Raw genomic sequence first — 14,468 nt, forward strand, 5'->3', positions numbered from 1 at the left:
GGACCCAGTGCAGGAAGATGCAGGCCACTGCAAGGGAGATGCCAAGTGACCCCGAGGGAGCACACAGGCCTGCACAAAGCATGGGGCTCTTGGAGCCCAGTGTGCAATGTGGGCACCCAGCCAAGGGGCACAGGAAATCCTGGCGAGGGTGTCCCGGTGGGGGGAGATAGATCACCAGAAGCTCACAGGAGAGGCAGGAGACAAGGAACATGACAGAACAGAGCTTCCCAAGGAGGTCGGTGGAAGGATCAGAGGCTCGCAGAGACCCTGGGAACACTCGGAGGCGCTGGAGATGTTGGTTGAAACACTGTCATTTGGTCAGAAACATTGTGTCACAAACCCACAGTCATCGCTGGATGATTTACTCTTTGTTGCTTGTAGGAATCAGGGAGTATAGAGCCATTAGCACTCATGGTGCATGAAGTCTAGGATGTATTTACTTTTCATCAATCTTGGGGACTAGATTTTCCTAGAGGAAGTGCTAAGCATGGGTCTCTCCATTGTTTTCTTTGTGCAATGGGCCTCTGTTTTAGGAGCAGATTCCTGGTGCTCATCACCACGGCTAGCCCTGAGGCCTGCCCCATCACCTCCCCCAGTGGACATGACCACGTGGGCTGGGGGTGCTCCCTGATGAAGCCCCAGTGGTCCTGCGGACCCCAGATCCTCTGCTGAATGCAGGAGGGCATGAGAGAGGGAGGGGGAGAAGGGAGGGAAAGGAGATGGAGCGGGACAACAGGGAGGGGGAGAGGAGGAAGGCAGGGGAGGGGGTGGCCGAGATGGGAGGGGGGCAGCGAGGGGGAGGGCAGAAGTGGAGAGGAGGAGGAAGGTAGGGTGGGGAGGACAGGCTTGAGAGGGAGAGAGGAGCACAAGGGAGGAGTGTCAGAGGGAGGGAGGGAGCATGAGAGGGAGGGGGGCAGGGTGGGTGATGCAGTGGGGAAAGGGGTGGAGGGGAAGGAGCAGGGGGTGGGGGGATGATGAATGGGAGGGTGAGTAAGTGGGGGAAGGAGGGAAACCCCGAAGCCAGGTGCACACATCAGGAACCATTATTTAGGGTGAGGTCGGAGGGCATCACAGCCCGGGCCCGGGATGGTGGCACTGGGCACGTCCATCTGTCCTCTCGGTGCTGTGCTTCCTTCTCCTTGGCCCCTTGTCACCCTGGATCCTCTCCACTTCCTCAACAACTCTGATGTTCCCAGGAGCAGGGTGGCAGGAGGGGGTCCCAGGAGGTGCTTTCTAGATCTCGTGCCCCCGATGACTCTGGGACAGTAGCTACAGGACATTCTGCCATAAGGACTGGGACTGAGGATCCCACCATGTCCTAGGGCGTTAGCGCTGTTCCATTCCCGGTCTTTCCCCCACCATTGCGCTGAACACTCCCGAAGGTACATCCGTGAAAGACCGCGCCAGAGTGGCCGGGAGTGAGTGCCAGGCCGGGCATGGCTAGGTGTGGCTGCACCTGCTGCCCAGGATAGGTGCTGCTCCCTGTTCCCAGTCACCCTTCTCTCCAGGGGACCTGCATCGACCTCCCGATCTTCACCTTCTCCCCAGGGAGAGAGAAAGCAGCTCAGGGGTGCAAGCATCTGGGCTGGAAGAGAAATGGCCAGGTAGGGCTTTGGGTTCAGGGTCTCCTTTGGGGAAGGAGATATCCTGCAGCAATGTTCTGTCATGTGGTGGGTAAACACTGGGAGTGTAATTATACTCATGACGCGTGTAATTGAAAACAAGTATTTTATTTTTAAAACGAATGATAAATAGTATACAGAACATGTAAAGACAAAATCAAAATCAGTATGTAGCAGAAAGGAAAAATGTACACGTCGGGCACAAAACGTTCCTGCAGGTTGCCAGGGTCGGGGGATAGAACAAAGAGTAACTGTTTGTGGAGCAAGGCTGTGGGCACCAGAAGGGGCTCTGGGCGCTCCTCAGGAGGAGGAGTAGGGGGAGGAGCAGGGGCTGATTCCAGAGCAGAGGCACAGGTGTTGTCAGGGGCAGGATCCATAGCAAAGGCAGGCCCCAGGACAGGGGCAGACCCCAGCTCTTCCCGGACAGAGTCAGCCTCGCTGTGGGCAGGTTCCCAGTCACCTGCTGGCTCCGGGTCTCCTCCTGAAGTCCCTGCAGGCACCATCCCCACCTCTGGAGCTGTGGATGCAGGTGGGGCCGGCTCTGGCTCCTCCGACGGAGAGGCTATGACAGGAGGAAAGCGCACCAGCATGCCTGTCTCTCCATGTGCTTTTGCAGAGACAGAGCTCAGCCCAGGGCCTCCCGGAGAAGCCGCAGCCACGGAGGAACCCTCACCGGGACATCTCCCTGACTGCGGTCCGCCCGCTGCGAGCTCTGAGCCCAGGCCTGGCTCCTGGCCCCACACCAGCCTCTGGGGTCTCCTGCCCTTGGGGCCCGGCACCGACCCACCCGCAGACACCCACGTGCCCCAGCCCCGGCCTTCTCACCCTCAGGCTTGGCCTGCATGGGCTCTGGCTCCTGGACCACACGGTGGTGTAGGCACGCAGGCAGTGTCAGCGGCCTTCCCCCGGAGTCCCCAGTCCCTGCTTCTGCAGAGCCCGGTACGGTCACTCTCCTGGTCAGGGAGATGGAGCGGGTGTCCGCCAGCCTCCTTCCTATTTCATCGTCACTAGTGCTCTGCACAGACAGACCCCGGGAGCCAGCCCCGACCGTTAGAGCCCTGCCCAGCCGTCCTCACTGTCTTCCTGCCCACCCCCCTGCCGCTCCCAGATCAGACCCAGACGGTGTGTGCACAGCGCCACATCTGGCACAGGGACCCATACCTGCAGGACACGGGGTGCACCCTGGGGGGAAGCTACTGTCCCTACTCTCACAGGAGGCAGCCTCCCACGCCCACAACCCACCCAGCCAGCCTCGACCTGGGTGTGAACATGAACTGCCCACCGGGCATCTGACCCCTTGTCAGCCTGTTCTTGAATGGGGTGGGTGCACCTCACTAGAGCCTTTATACACACACACACACACACACACACACACACACACACACAAGCATGGGGAGGGACCTAGCGCTGTACAGGTTGAATCAGAGCATGTGGGGCTGGGGGCTGGCTCTGGGCCTCATGGTGTTACCTTTCTCTTCTTTTGGCCAAATGGCCAGAGCCATCGGGGAGCCTTAAGACAACATCCCCAGTGAGGGAAAGCATGTGCAGGGCATGATTTCTTCAGCTTGCAGCCTCCACATGTAGGAACACAACAGAACATGTTGCTTATTCAAAGATCCGCAACAAAATGAGCTGGGCGGGGGGCTGTCTCTGTGTGTGGGTGCCTGGTTACCTGGGTCCCCAATTGTGTTGGGCTCCATTGTGAGGAAAGTGAGGTCACCACTGCCTGGGGTCTGCTTACCAACCACTTCCTCCCACACAAGAGCCCCGCCCGGTGGGTCCCCCTCCCCCGCGTGCTCAATGCTCAGCCTCTGCTCCATGCCCTGTCCATACAGTCACAGCCACACAGCCCACCCACAGCACCTGCGAGGCCTGGGGGCAGCCAGTGTCCCCACTGTGAGAATACAGGGCTGGGTTCGGACTGGGTTCCTGCTCGTGCCCAGGGCTATGAGCCTGGACAGACCCTGTGCTTCTCAGGGCCTCCCCTGCTCCCCGACTGCCCAGTGGGGGCTTCTGGTTTCTACTCCTAGGGACGCATTCAGGGGTAGGACCTCCAAATATGTTCTGTACCTGCTCTCACAAGAGGCTGGTACGCACCCGTGGGATGCAGGGATGAGCAGGGGGCTGGGCGGGGCATAGAACACAGCTCAGAGGGGCCTCGATCTGCTCTGGGGACCAGGCAAAGCCACCCTCCTCCTGCCTGTCTCCCAGCCCTGTGGGAAGGTTGCAGTGAACTGATTCCGACCTTGTCCTCTCGTGACTCAGACTTCCAGGGAGGGACTCCCATTCGGTTTAGGCTCAGGTCCCAGGGCCTCTTCGGCACCCATGTGCTGGGCAGTCCACACAGTGGTTCTTGGCAATTCCCGAATCCTGGTCCCACATCCCTGTGGAATTCTCTGCCCTCCGGGGGGATGGCCTGTGTGACGGCGCTCTCAGGACTAGACTAGGGCGAAATCATGGGCTATTGTTCCCAAGCCAGTTGAACAAAGTCTTTGACTTCTCCTGGTTCCCTCTCTTGTGTTCTTTCTCTTGTAAGTCTTTGACTTCTCCTGGTTCCCTCTCTTGTGTTCTTTCTCTTGTCTCTGCCTTCTCTGTGTGTCTCCCTCCGTCTCTCTCCCAAGAACAGGATCTGGGAGTTCTGGGGGTGATGTAAGAAACCTCAGAAGACTCCCTTGTCCCTGTTTCTCTCTCCTGTCATGTGCTTCGTTCCTTCCTAAGGCCTCCTCACCCTGACCAGAGCCCTGACTCTGGAACCTCTTCCAAATGGGGACACTGAGGCTGCAACAGTATGAAGGGGGTTGGTTCCTGAGCTTGGTCCCCAGACCAGCGGTTCAGTGCTCTGCCACATTCTGCCAAGCCAGGTCATCAGGCGGCCGAGTCCCCAGGCTGTCCTGTGCTCAGAAGGACCTCCAGGGAGTACAAAGCATTTTCCCAGGACTGGGAGCACAGTGGGTCAGGGATGGAGACCCAAGGCCAACAGACTTTTCTACAAGCCTGCGGGAACCTAGGACATGCCATCTCTGCAGCCCAATTGACAGAAGAGTAAACTGAGGCCCTTTGTGCTGAAGCCCCATCTGGACTTGGGCATGGGGGAGTTATCTCTTCCTACTTCCAGTGGCCCAGGTGGTGATGGACCCCAGAACCCAGACCCTTCTCCCAGTGCCCTGGCACCCCCCTGGCCCTTTGGGGAACCCCCGACCATCAATCTGGCCTGTCTCCCCTCCCCATGCTATGGATCTGGGTTCTTGCCAGGGGTCCTGATGCCCCTGTCCCACGGCTCGGCTCTCTCTGACCTCTTTTTCCTTGCCTCCTTGTCACCCACCTCACTCCCAGGATGTCTTCCCATCTGATCCCCATCTGGTCAGTCTGAGTGGTATTTGTGTGTGTGTGTGTGTGTGTGTGTGTCCATGCAGGTGTACATTTCTCCACCTGTCTGGGGATGTTTATGTTCATGTCCCCACATGGAACAGGGTGGGTAGCTATCCTCAAGAATCTGTGGGGCTTTCACCCCCAATGCAAACCCAATGGGGGCTGGTTGGGGCTGCCATGGCTGGAGAGCATCCGCTCCTTGGACTCTTTACCCCTCATTTGTCCTAGGCATGTCCCTGTCTCTCTTGACCCCACGTTCCCAACTCTCCCTAAGGGCTGGACATGGAAATGCTTGAACTTGGCCACTCCTCCAGGGGTAGGTGGAGGACAGGTGCACCAGGCCTCCCTCCCGAGAGGGCCAGTTGAGCACAGGGGCCCTGCACACAGTACCTGTACCATGAGCCAGCCCTGCTGTGCACATGAAAGAGACCCATGTCCGCACTTGACCGGGTCCCCACATTTCCTCATCACCACCAGCTCTGTGGCCCCAAAGTCCTCTGAGCACCCGAATCATGCTCATCCTGGGCAGTAAGGCTCCGTGTACAAGGTCAAGGTACAAGACATCTGGGTATGCAAAGGTCACTGAATATCCCCCATCCAGGGGCCAGAAATGCATACTCAGCCCCAGGGTCCAGCTAAGTGCAGGCCTGTCCGCAGCCAGTCTTCCCTCCAGCCCCAGGAAATCCAGGCGCTCTGGGAGGCTGCAAACTCATTACAAGCTAGAGCCAAGCCAGCCCTATGGGGCCTGGTTTCGGGTCCTAGAGCCCCACAGTGAGGAAAGCTGATGCGGGACCGGAGCTGGGAGAGGACAGGGGGACTGTCCCTTGGGGCTATGGCTCCCTGGTCCCGCAGACTCTGTTGTGTGCTGGCCCCTAGGGCACCCAAACGCCAGCTCCAGGTAGGCTTTGGGGAGGGAGACCAGAGTGTGGCTCGTACTATGTCATATGTGTCTCTCTATCCTATAGCTACAGCCTGGCCCACCAGCTGCACTCCATCTCTGGCAGTGCAGCAACGCTGAGTGGGCCTATTGCTGTCCATACATGTACACGGACAACATGCTAAGGAAGCACCAGAGGTGATCCTGGGTAAAGGGCCTCTGGCCAGCGGGACTGGTGGCTTCAGCACCCTCCAGCAGGCCCCATTTCCCTGGATGGGAATCCTCCTGGCGTCTCTGTCCTCAGAGCTCCCTTCCTGCTGGTTTTAGGCCCATGGAAGGGACTGTGGTGTGTCTTAGAAGGCTCCACCCCAGCCTCCCTCCTGCACACATCTCTGCTCCCCCAGAAGCAGGGGCTGCTGCTCCCACATGCCCTACACAAGGCTGGTTTAAGGCACTCGTTCTCTCCAAGGCCCAGCTCCTCTGGCTCTGTCACATACATGGTGGCCATGGCTGCCTGGCTGGGCCAGAAGTCCCAGGAAAGCTCTCCTTCCCCAGGATTAGGGTTCATATTTATGGCCAGAGAAAGAAATCCCATCTGTCCTCTGCCAGAGAAGGTGAATTCCTAGGCTGTTTGGCCCTCAGGTGCCTGAGGACATGGGTGTCCCCTGGAGAGAACGGTGATGGGAGGCCCATCGGGGTGAGCAGCGCCCAGCCCAGGCCGCAGGTGCACCCATCTCCTAGCCATGCTCGTACTCAGACTCACCCCAGGAAACTCTGGCATGATTTTTCACAGATGTATTTTCAGGAGTGTTCGCCACTGTCCCCAGCAGTGCGGGAGAGAGAAAGGAATGCACCCATACTAATGCCCAAGGAGATGGGGGTGTGTGTGTGTGTGTGTGATCAGTCAGTTAAGCCGCTGAATCTTGATTTTGGCTCAGGATGTGATCTCATGGTGAGGGACTGAGCCCCATGTAGGGTCTGTGTTCAGTGCAGTGTTAGCTCACAGTTCTCTCTTCCCCCCTCCTGCCTCTCCCACCAGTCTCGTGCCACACGGTCGCTCTCTCTAAAATAAATTAATGAAGTCTTTATAAAAATGGAATCATACAGAGTGTACTTTTAAAAAATCATAAGGAATCCTAACATTGATTTTGCCATTTTAAACATTTTCAGTATAAAGTCCGGTTTTGTTAAGTATATTTACACTGCTGTGAAACGTGTCTTGAGAATATTTCATCTTGCACATCTGAAATTCTGTACCCATTAGTATATGCTTTTCATGTAGAAAGCATTTTTCTTTATTTATTATGTTCAGTTAGGCATCATCCAGTACAACTTTTGTTTTTGATGTAATGTTCAATGATTCATTAGTTGCATGTAACTCCCAGTGCTAATCACAACACGTGCCCTCCTTAATACCTATCACCCTGTTACCCCGTCCTACTCCCGTCTGTAGCCCTCACTTTGGTGCCCAGAGTCCAGACTCTCTCATGGTTTGTCTCCCTCTCTGATTTCTTCCCATTCATTTCCCCCTCCCTTCCCCTGTGGTCCTCCACACTATTTCTTACATTCCACATATGAACAAAACCATCTCCGCCAGTCTTATTTTATTCAGCATAATCCCCTCCAGTTCCATCCATGTCAGGGCAAATGGTAGGTATTCATCCTTTCTAATGGCTGAGGAATATTCCATTGTATAGATGAACTACATCTTCTTTACCCACTCATGTGTTGAAGGTCATCTTGACTCCTTCCATAGTTTGGCTATTGTGGACATTGCTGCTGTGAACATTGGGGAGCAGGTGTCCCTCCTTTTCACTATGTCTGTGTCTTTGGGGTAAATACCCAGTAGTGAAGTTGCTGGGTAGAAGGGTAATTCTATTTTTCACATCTTGAGGGACCTCCATACTGTTTGTCAGAGTGGCTGCACCAGCTTGCTCTCATCCTCGCCAACATCTGTCATGTCCTGACGTGTTCATTTTTGGCCATTCTAACTGGTGGAAGGTGGTATCTTGTTGTGGCTTTGACTTGTATTTCCCTGAGGCAAGTGATGTTGAACATTTTGTCATGTGTCTGTTAGCTGTTTGCATGTCTTGGAGAAATGTCTGTTCATGTCTCTGCCCATTTCTTGATGGGGTTATTTGTTTTTTCGGTGTGGAGTTTGAGAAGTTCTTTATAGATCTTGGATATCAGCCCTTTCTATGACATGTCATTTGCAAACATCTTCTCCCATTCCGTGGGTTGCCTCTTTATTTTGTTGACTGTTTCCTTTGATGTGCAGAAGCTTTTTATCTTACTGAAGTCCCAATAGTGCATTTTTGCTTCTGTTTCCCTTGCCTTTGGTGATGTGTCTAGGAAGAAGTTGCTGTGGCTGGTCCAAGAGGTGACTGCCTATGTTCTTCTCTCGGATTTTGATAGATTCCTGTCTCACATTGAGGTCTTTCATCCATTTTGAGTTTGTAAGAGAATGGTTGAGTTTCCATCTTCTGCATGTGGCTGTCCAATTTTCCCAGCACCATCAATTGGAGAGACTGTCTTTTTCCATTGGGTATTCATTCCTGCTTTGTCAAAGATGAGTTGACCATAGAGTTGAGGGTCCATTTCTGCGGTCTCTATTCTTTTACATCGATCTACGTGTCTGTTTTTGTGCAAATACCATGCTGTCACAGTTTTGTAATATAGTTTGAGGTCAGGCATTGTGATGCCCCCAGCTTTGGTTTTCTTGATCAACCTTTCCTTGGATGTATGGGGCCTTTTCTGGTTCCATACAAGTTTTAGGATTGTTCCAATTCTATGGAAAAAATGCCCATGGTATTTTAATAGGGAGGGCATTGAATGTGTAGATTTCTCTGGGCAGCACAGACATTTTAGCCATGTTTATTTTTCAGATCCATGAGCATGGAATAGTTTTCCATCTTTTTGTGTCTTTCTCCTTTTCTTTCATAAATGTTCTGTAGTTTCTAGAGTATAGATCCTTAACCTTTTGGTTAGGGTTATTTGAAGTTATCTTACAGTTTTGGGTGCTATTTTAAGTGGAATTGATTCCTTAATTTCTCTTTCTGTAGTTAAATTGCTAGTGTATAGAAAAGCAACTGACTTCTGTGCATTGGTTTCATATCCTGCCACAATACTGAACTGTTTATGAGTTCTAGTAATTTGGTGGTGGAGTATTTTGCATTTTCCACATAAAGTATCATGGCATCTATGAAGAGGCAGAGTTTGACTTCTTTGCCAATTTGAATGCCTTTTATTTCTTTTCGTAGTCTGATTACTGATGCTGGGACTTCCAGTATTATGTTGAACAATATTGGTGAGAGTGGGCTTCCCTCTTGTGTTTCTGACCTGAAGGAAAGCGCTCTCAGCTCTTCCCCATTGAGAATGGTATTCACTGTGAGCTTTTCATAGATGGTTATGAAACTGAGGACTGTCTCCTCTATCTCTATACTCTGAAGACTTTTAATCAGGAAAGGGGCTGTATTTTGTGAAGTGCTTTTTCTGCATCTCTTGAGAGGATGCTATGGTTCTTGTCTTCTCTTTCATTAATGTGCTCTATCGTGTCGATTGATTTGCGAAAGTTGAACCACCCTGACATGTAAGGAATAAATTCCACCTGGTCGCAATGGATAATCCTTTTTATGTACTGTTGGATCCTACTGGCTAGGATCTTGTTGAGTATTTTGGCAATCATGTTCGTCAGGGATATTGCTCTGTAATCCTCCCTTTTGATGGGGTCTTTGCCTGGTTTTGGTCTCATAGAACGAGTCTGGAAATTTTCCCTCTGTTTCTATTTTTTGAAAGGGCTTCAGAGAAATAGGTATTATTTCTTCTTTGAATGACAGCCTTGCTGGATAAGGCATCCTTGGCTGCATGTTCTTCTCACTGAGTATCCTGAATATGTCTTCCTAGCCCTTTCTGGCTTGTCAGGTCTCTGAGAACAAGTCTGCCATTATTCTGATGTTCCTCCTTCCATACATAAGAAGCCTCTTCCCGTGGCTGCTTTCTGGATTGCTTTCCTGGTTCTAAGATGTGCAAGTTTTCCATTTTGAATTCTCATAGTATATTTATAGAAGATTTTGTATTTTCTATGTGCACCCTCATATTATCTGTGAATAGCCATAATTACCCCCTCAATTCTTACTCTTTTTGTTTCTCTTGCCTTATAACACTGGATAGATGCTCCAGTGCAATGTTAACTTATGTAGTATTGTTTGAAGATTTTAATATACCTTTCTCCATATGTGATAGAAGAAGCAAATGAAACATTGGTAACAAATGTAACCTAGTTGACATATCTGGAACATTACATGTTAAGTAGAGAATACATTCTTTTCCAGTGGTCCTAGGATATTGTCCCAAGTAGATGAAATGTTGGGCCATGAATCAAGTCTACACGTTTTAAAACCTGAAACTAAGTAGACTGGATTTTTAGACCACAGGGGAATTGAGACATAGTTATAAGGAAAGAAAAACAGGAATTCCCTCAATGTTTAAAAATTAAATTTGCTACATATCCTAAGGCTCAGACAGGGATCACAAGGGAGATTCTCAACATTTCCTGCATCAGAGCTCACAGACAAGGCCTCGCTATATGTGAAGAGCAGTAAAAGGAGCTAGACAGTTCAGCCTTAATTAAGTCAGGGTTCTGCCTGCCCGAGCCACACGTGGCGGCCGTGACCTGTGGTCCCCCCACACTGCCCTTTGTGGTATCCCTGAGCTAAAAGGGACAACATGGCCATATGGAAATGGGAAGATCCCTGCTCCTAGTGATGATGGTGCCCCCCGCCCACGCTGCCCTTTCTGATGGCCCTGACCTAAGGGGGACAGAATGGCCATACGGAAATGGGAAGCTCCACACCCCTAGTGATGATGGTGCTATTGTCTTGTCCTCACCAGTCCAACAGCATGCTTTCTGAGTGAAATATGACACAATAACAGCTTCTTGACCTTCCTTAAGGTTTGAAAATCATCTCGTGAGTCATGTCTTAGAAATATGGGTTCAACATGTGTTCTTTCTTCAGGAAAAGAAATAGACCCCAATAGTAATCATGGCTTCCTGATCCCCTGCTCTTGAGAGCCATCACGCTGGCTCTTTGTGGAATTCTCTCTCATAAACTTCCAAATATGATGTAAATACTATTGGGCACATTGTGTAGATGGTGAGGCAGGGGCTCAGAGATGATTCAAGTCACAGAGGATTTTAGTGTCAGAAACCCAAGTGAGATCCCCAAACTGACTCCAAATCCCTTTCGTTCCAAACAGTACTATTTCCTTCTTATCTTTGGTCTTCTCAATCTGGAAATAACTCAAGTCTCAGGATTTTCTTGTGTGGTTGGTCCACTGAAATGAATTCAGCTAGCCTTTTCACCTCTGCCCATCATGATCATTAAGAGTGGAGGATTTCTAAGTAAGATACCTAGGCATAGAGACATTGGAATATTTTTCTGACATTTTAAAGTTCCTGAGAGAACTATCTTTTTAAAATTGGTTCAGACTCTGGTATGTTCAGAGTGTGCTGTAAGACAGGTCTGAAATACTATTTAAAAATACTCTGCTCAGCCTCTTCTACAAAGTGTGCTAATGCTTATAAACATCACTAAACTATTCCCTCGCTTGTGATTACTTAGTTCCTAACCATCGTAGTGTTTATGTGGTATAACTATGACTTACATGAGTCAAAATCTGCATGGGAAAAACTAAGGCAGTGTAGCCAAGCTTTAGGGGGACTTCATGTTTCAGTTAGTGTTGTGACAATGAGCTACTGTTTCATTCTGTAGTATAAGGGAAGGGTGCCAGACATCTCTAAAATGTCGGGATGTTCTCAAATTTTGACTAAGTTATCTGTGTGCTTCAGAGATTCGGGCAGGAAAAAGGGAGGAGTTCTGTGAACACCTCTGTTACCTGTGGAAGGAACTTGGAACAGGGAACCTTCTGTAGGCATCATTTTGACTTCTTGGTAGTATTGTAAAGGTGCTTTTGTCTCAAGGTCCTCTCTTTAGTAGTGCTTAGAATGATAATGGAAATTTTAATCTTTTACCATCCATGGGCCCAGATCCTGGCTCCCAGGGAAGCTATCCTTTAACATTTTTCCAAGTTCAAAATGACTGGGCAAAACCTCAGACCATGGTCCCTATTTCTGCCCCAAGCACATGTTGTACATCTGCTTCAAGAAGGAAAAGCTCCCCCCCAAAATGCCATTACAAACATAAAGATAAGAAAAACAGAAGAACCTCTCCTGCTCTCATAAAATTAAAGTCATACTGACTTGCACATACTGGAAACATAAGGAAAAGTCTGTAACTTTATGGAATGTTCTTCCTCATGATTATGTGTAACTATGTAAAACAAAACAGAAGAAATATAGAAACCTACCTCAAATGTTCCTTCCCCAGAGCACTCCCTTCCTTGTGAAGAATGTGTCTCCCAGGCAGCTATCTTGACTTGGGTTTGAGTAAAACTCTCTTCCTTTCTTTCTCAAATGTTTAAAAGGGTTCATTCATTTAGTGTCGACAATAACAATATGTTTTCTTTTTAAGCGTAAAATCAGTGTTCCTGGTTCACAATTCCCAACAGCATCGTAGGGCGGTGTTTCTTGTTCATCCTGAAGCTTCCCTGCAGAACAAGCATGTGTATATATATTCCAGCACAAATGGGCTCATTCTAGAAAGGTGCTCCAAAGGTCTGAGAAGCACCGTCCACTCCATGGGTAAAAAAGGTGAAACGTACCAGAAGAAGGTGAGTCTCCTCCCGGCTAGAACATTACTTTCTGGGTCTTAAAATTGCCATGAAAATGTGGGAAACTATTGCATTTTCTAAAGCCCAAGCCTGGGAAGGTCTGAGAGCAGCTGACCTTGTCAGGAGTCAGGAACAGCTCTGCAGGCAGGGCTGGTGCAGGAAGGGAAGGGGGAGGCCTCTGAGGGTGGTCTGCAGGAGAGGGGTCCCCGGAAGGAGCCAGATGTCTGTAAGAGGGAAGGCCATGCCCACGACCCACCCATGTCTGCCTCACTAAGCCTAGTATTAGAGTGAGGAGGCCTCTCCAGAAGCACCTGAAAAAGCAGGGAGGTGCGGATGTAAGGGCGAGTCGCTGGATACAGACAGGTGCAGCACCTAATGGGCTCACGGAACCATCCTCCCTGACCAATCAGTGCATGGCGGTTGAGCTACATCTTCCGTGGGCAGAGCTTGAGCTGCCACAGAAAGCAGACACGGGGAAGGTGAGGGGGCAGGGGAGAGGGCTTGGGTGGGGAGGTCCTGAGTCCTTAAGTTCACGCTGTGTACCCAGGGCTGGGGGGTGCTTCCGCGGGTAGGGTCTTCAAAGGGCGGGTGAAGTGAGTTCATCATGATGACTCGGGTGGAATTTATTTTTCCCTTAAGTCTTTCCGCCCCATATCTGTCAACTGGCCCTATCCCCCAGACCAGTGAACTCCAGGGCGTCCACTCAGCCAAGCTTTTGTGGGATGGGTTGTGGTCATTTCAGGGTTCCCTGTGTTCCCCAGGAAGAGAGCATGTAAAGACAGCACACAGCCCCCAACTTCAGTGGGGTGCCTCTGTCTCCTGGCACAGTGCCAGTAATGGAACTTGAGCAGCCCCCAGGTCAGCAAGTTGTCCCCTGCACGCCCCACCCACAGGTGTGGCGCTAACAAGCCGCAGACCAGTTCCCTAGCTTCAGCATTTTGCGCCCAGTCTGTAGGTTTGGTGGAAATGGGCTGTCAGGGTCCTGCAGGAGGGTCCTCCAGGCTCCTGCCCCCGAGGCACAGTCTTGGCGCTAATAAACCCTGGAGCCCTCCCCCAGCTTGAGCAACTTGCCCCCTCCCTGTTCCAGGAGGTGGTGGTTGGGCTGTCAGCATCCTGCAGGAGCGTCCTCCTGGTGGGGGCCTGGAGGCTAGCGGAAACCAGATCCCACTCAATTTGATGAGGGCCGAAGAATTGGGTGTTTTTTTTGAAGAGTAACTTCACTTCTCCAGAAAGGACGGTGGCATTGTTCAACTTTAGAATGAAGCTAATTACTACGTAAGAAACAAGCATGTGTCTCCCGTCCTCCCAGGGACTGGAGCAGGCGTGCAGGCCTTGGGTCGGGGGTGACTTCTTATCTCCACCTGACAACACTTCCCCACCCTGGCTCCACAAGACCCAATTTTGAACTCAGCATCTGAGTCAGTCATGTGGCTTGTCACCGGACGTCAGCGTTCAGAGAGAGCAGCAGGTACATTGGGAGAAACGTCACATCCATTGTGGGGCGGGAGGTAAAACTTCTCTTTAACCCCAAACCTCCTGGGCTTTTCCCTTGTCTCTAGTGGAGCCACGAAGTCAAACCGAAGCAGCTGTCAGCAATCTAGAGCGGGTGCCAGAGTTCCTGAGTTTCTCTGCAGGGAGAACGGGGCAGGGGGTCCCATTTTCTCTGTTTATTTCTGGCTTACGAAGGTATTTGGAACATCTCTTTGGTAGGCAATCGCTTTGATTAGATAGAAAGGGAAGATGAGATTTCCTGTTCGTGTTTTTAACATGTAATGTGTTCCTTCATCTAATGGTGTTTATTTCATTGGGCTGAGGTTGTGGTGGCATGGCCGGCATCTAGTTAGGTGGCTGTCTGCGTTCAGGTAGAGACT

General features: G+C 50.9%; 1 long non-coding RNA gene across 2 annotated transcripts; it reads right to left on the minus strand.

Moving 5' to 3' along the window:
* Positions 1–2,450: 2,450 nt before the first annotated feature.
* Positions 2,451–12,447, minus strand: LOC309858348. 2 transcript variants are annotated; one of them, XR_014308157.1, is made up of 3 exons: positions 12,235–12,447; positions 3,091–3,194; positions 2,451–2,637 (listed from the first exon to the last, which is right to left on the minus strand). It is a non-coding gene; the product is annotated as an uncharacterized lncRNA (long non-coding RNA). The 2 variants fall into 2 exon arrangements; XR_014308158.1 differs by lacking the exon at positions 12,235–12,447 and adding an exon at positions 3,868–4,032.
* Positions 12,448–14,468: the final 2,021 nt, after the last annotated feature.

The sequence above is a fragment of the Mustela nivalis genome, assembly GCF_964662115.1.
Source record: "Mustela nivalis genome assembly, contig: HAP1_SCAFFOLD_2222, whole genome shotgun sequence".
Classification (NCBI taxonomy): domain Eukaryota; kingdom Metazoa; phylum Chordata; class Mammalia; order Carnivora; family Mustelidae; genus Mustela; species Mustela nivalis.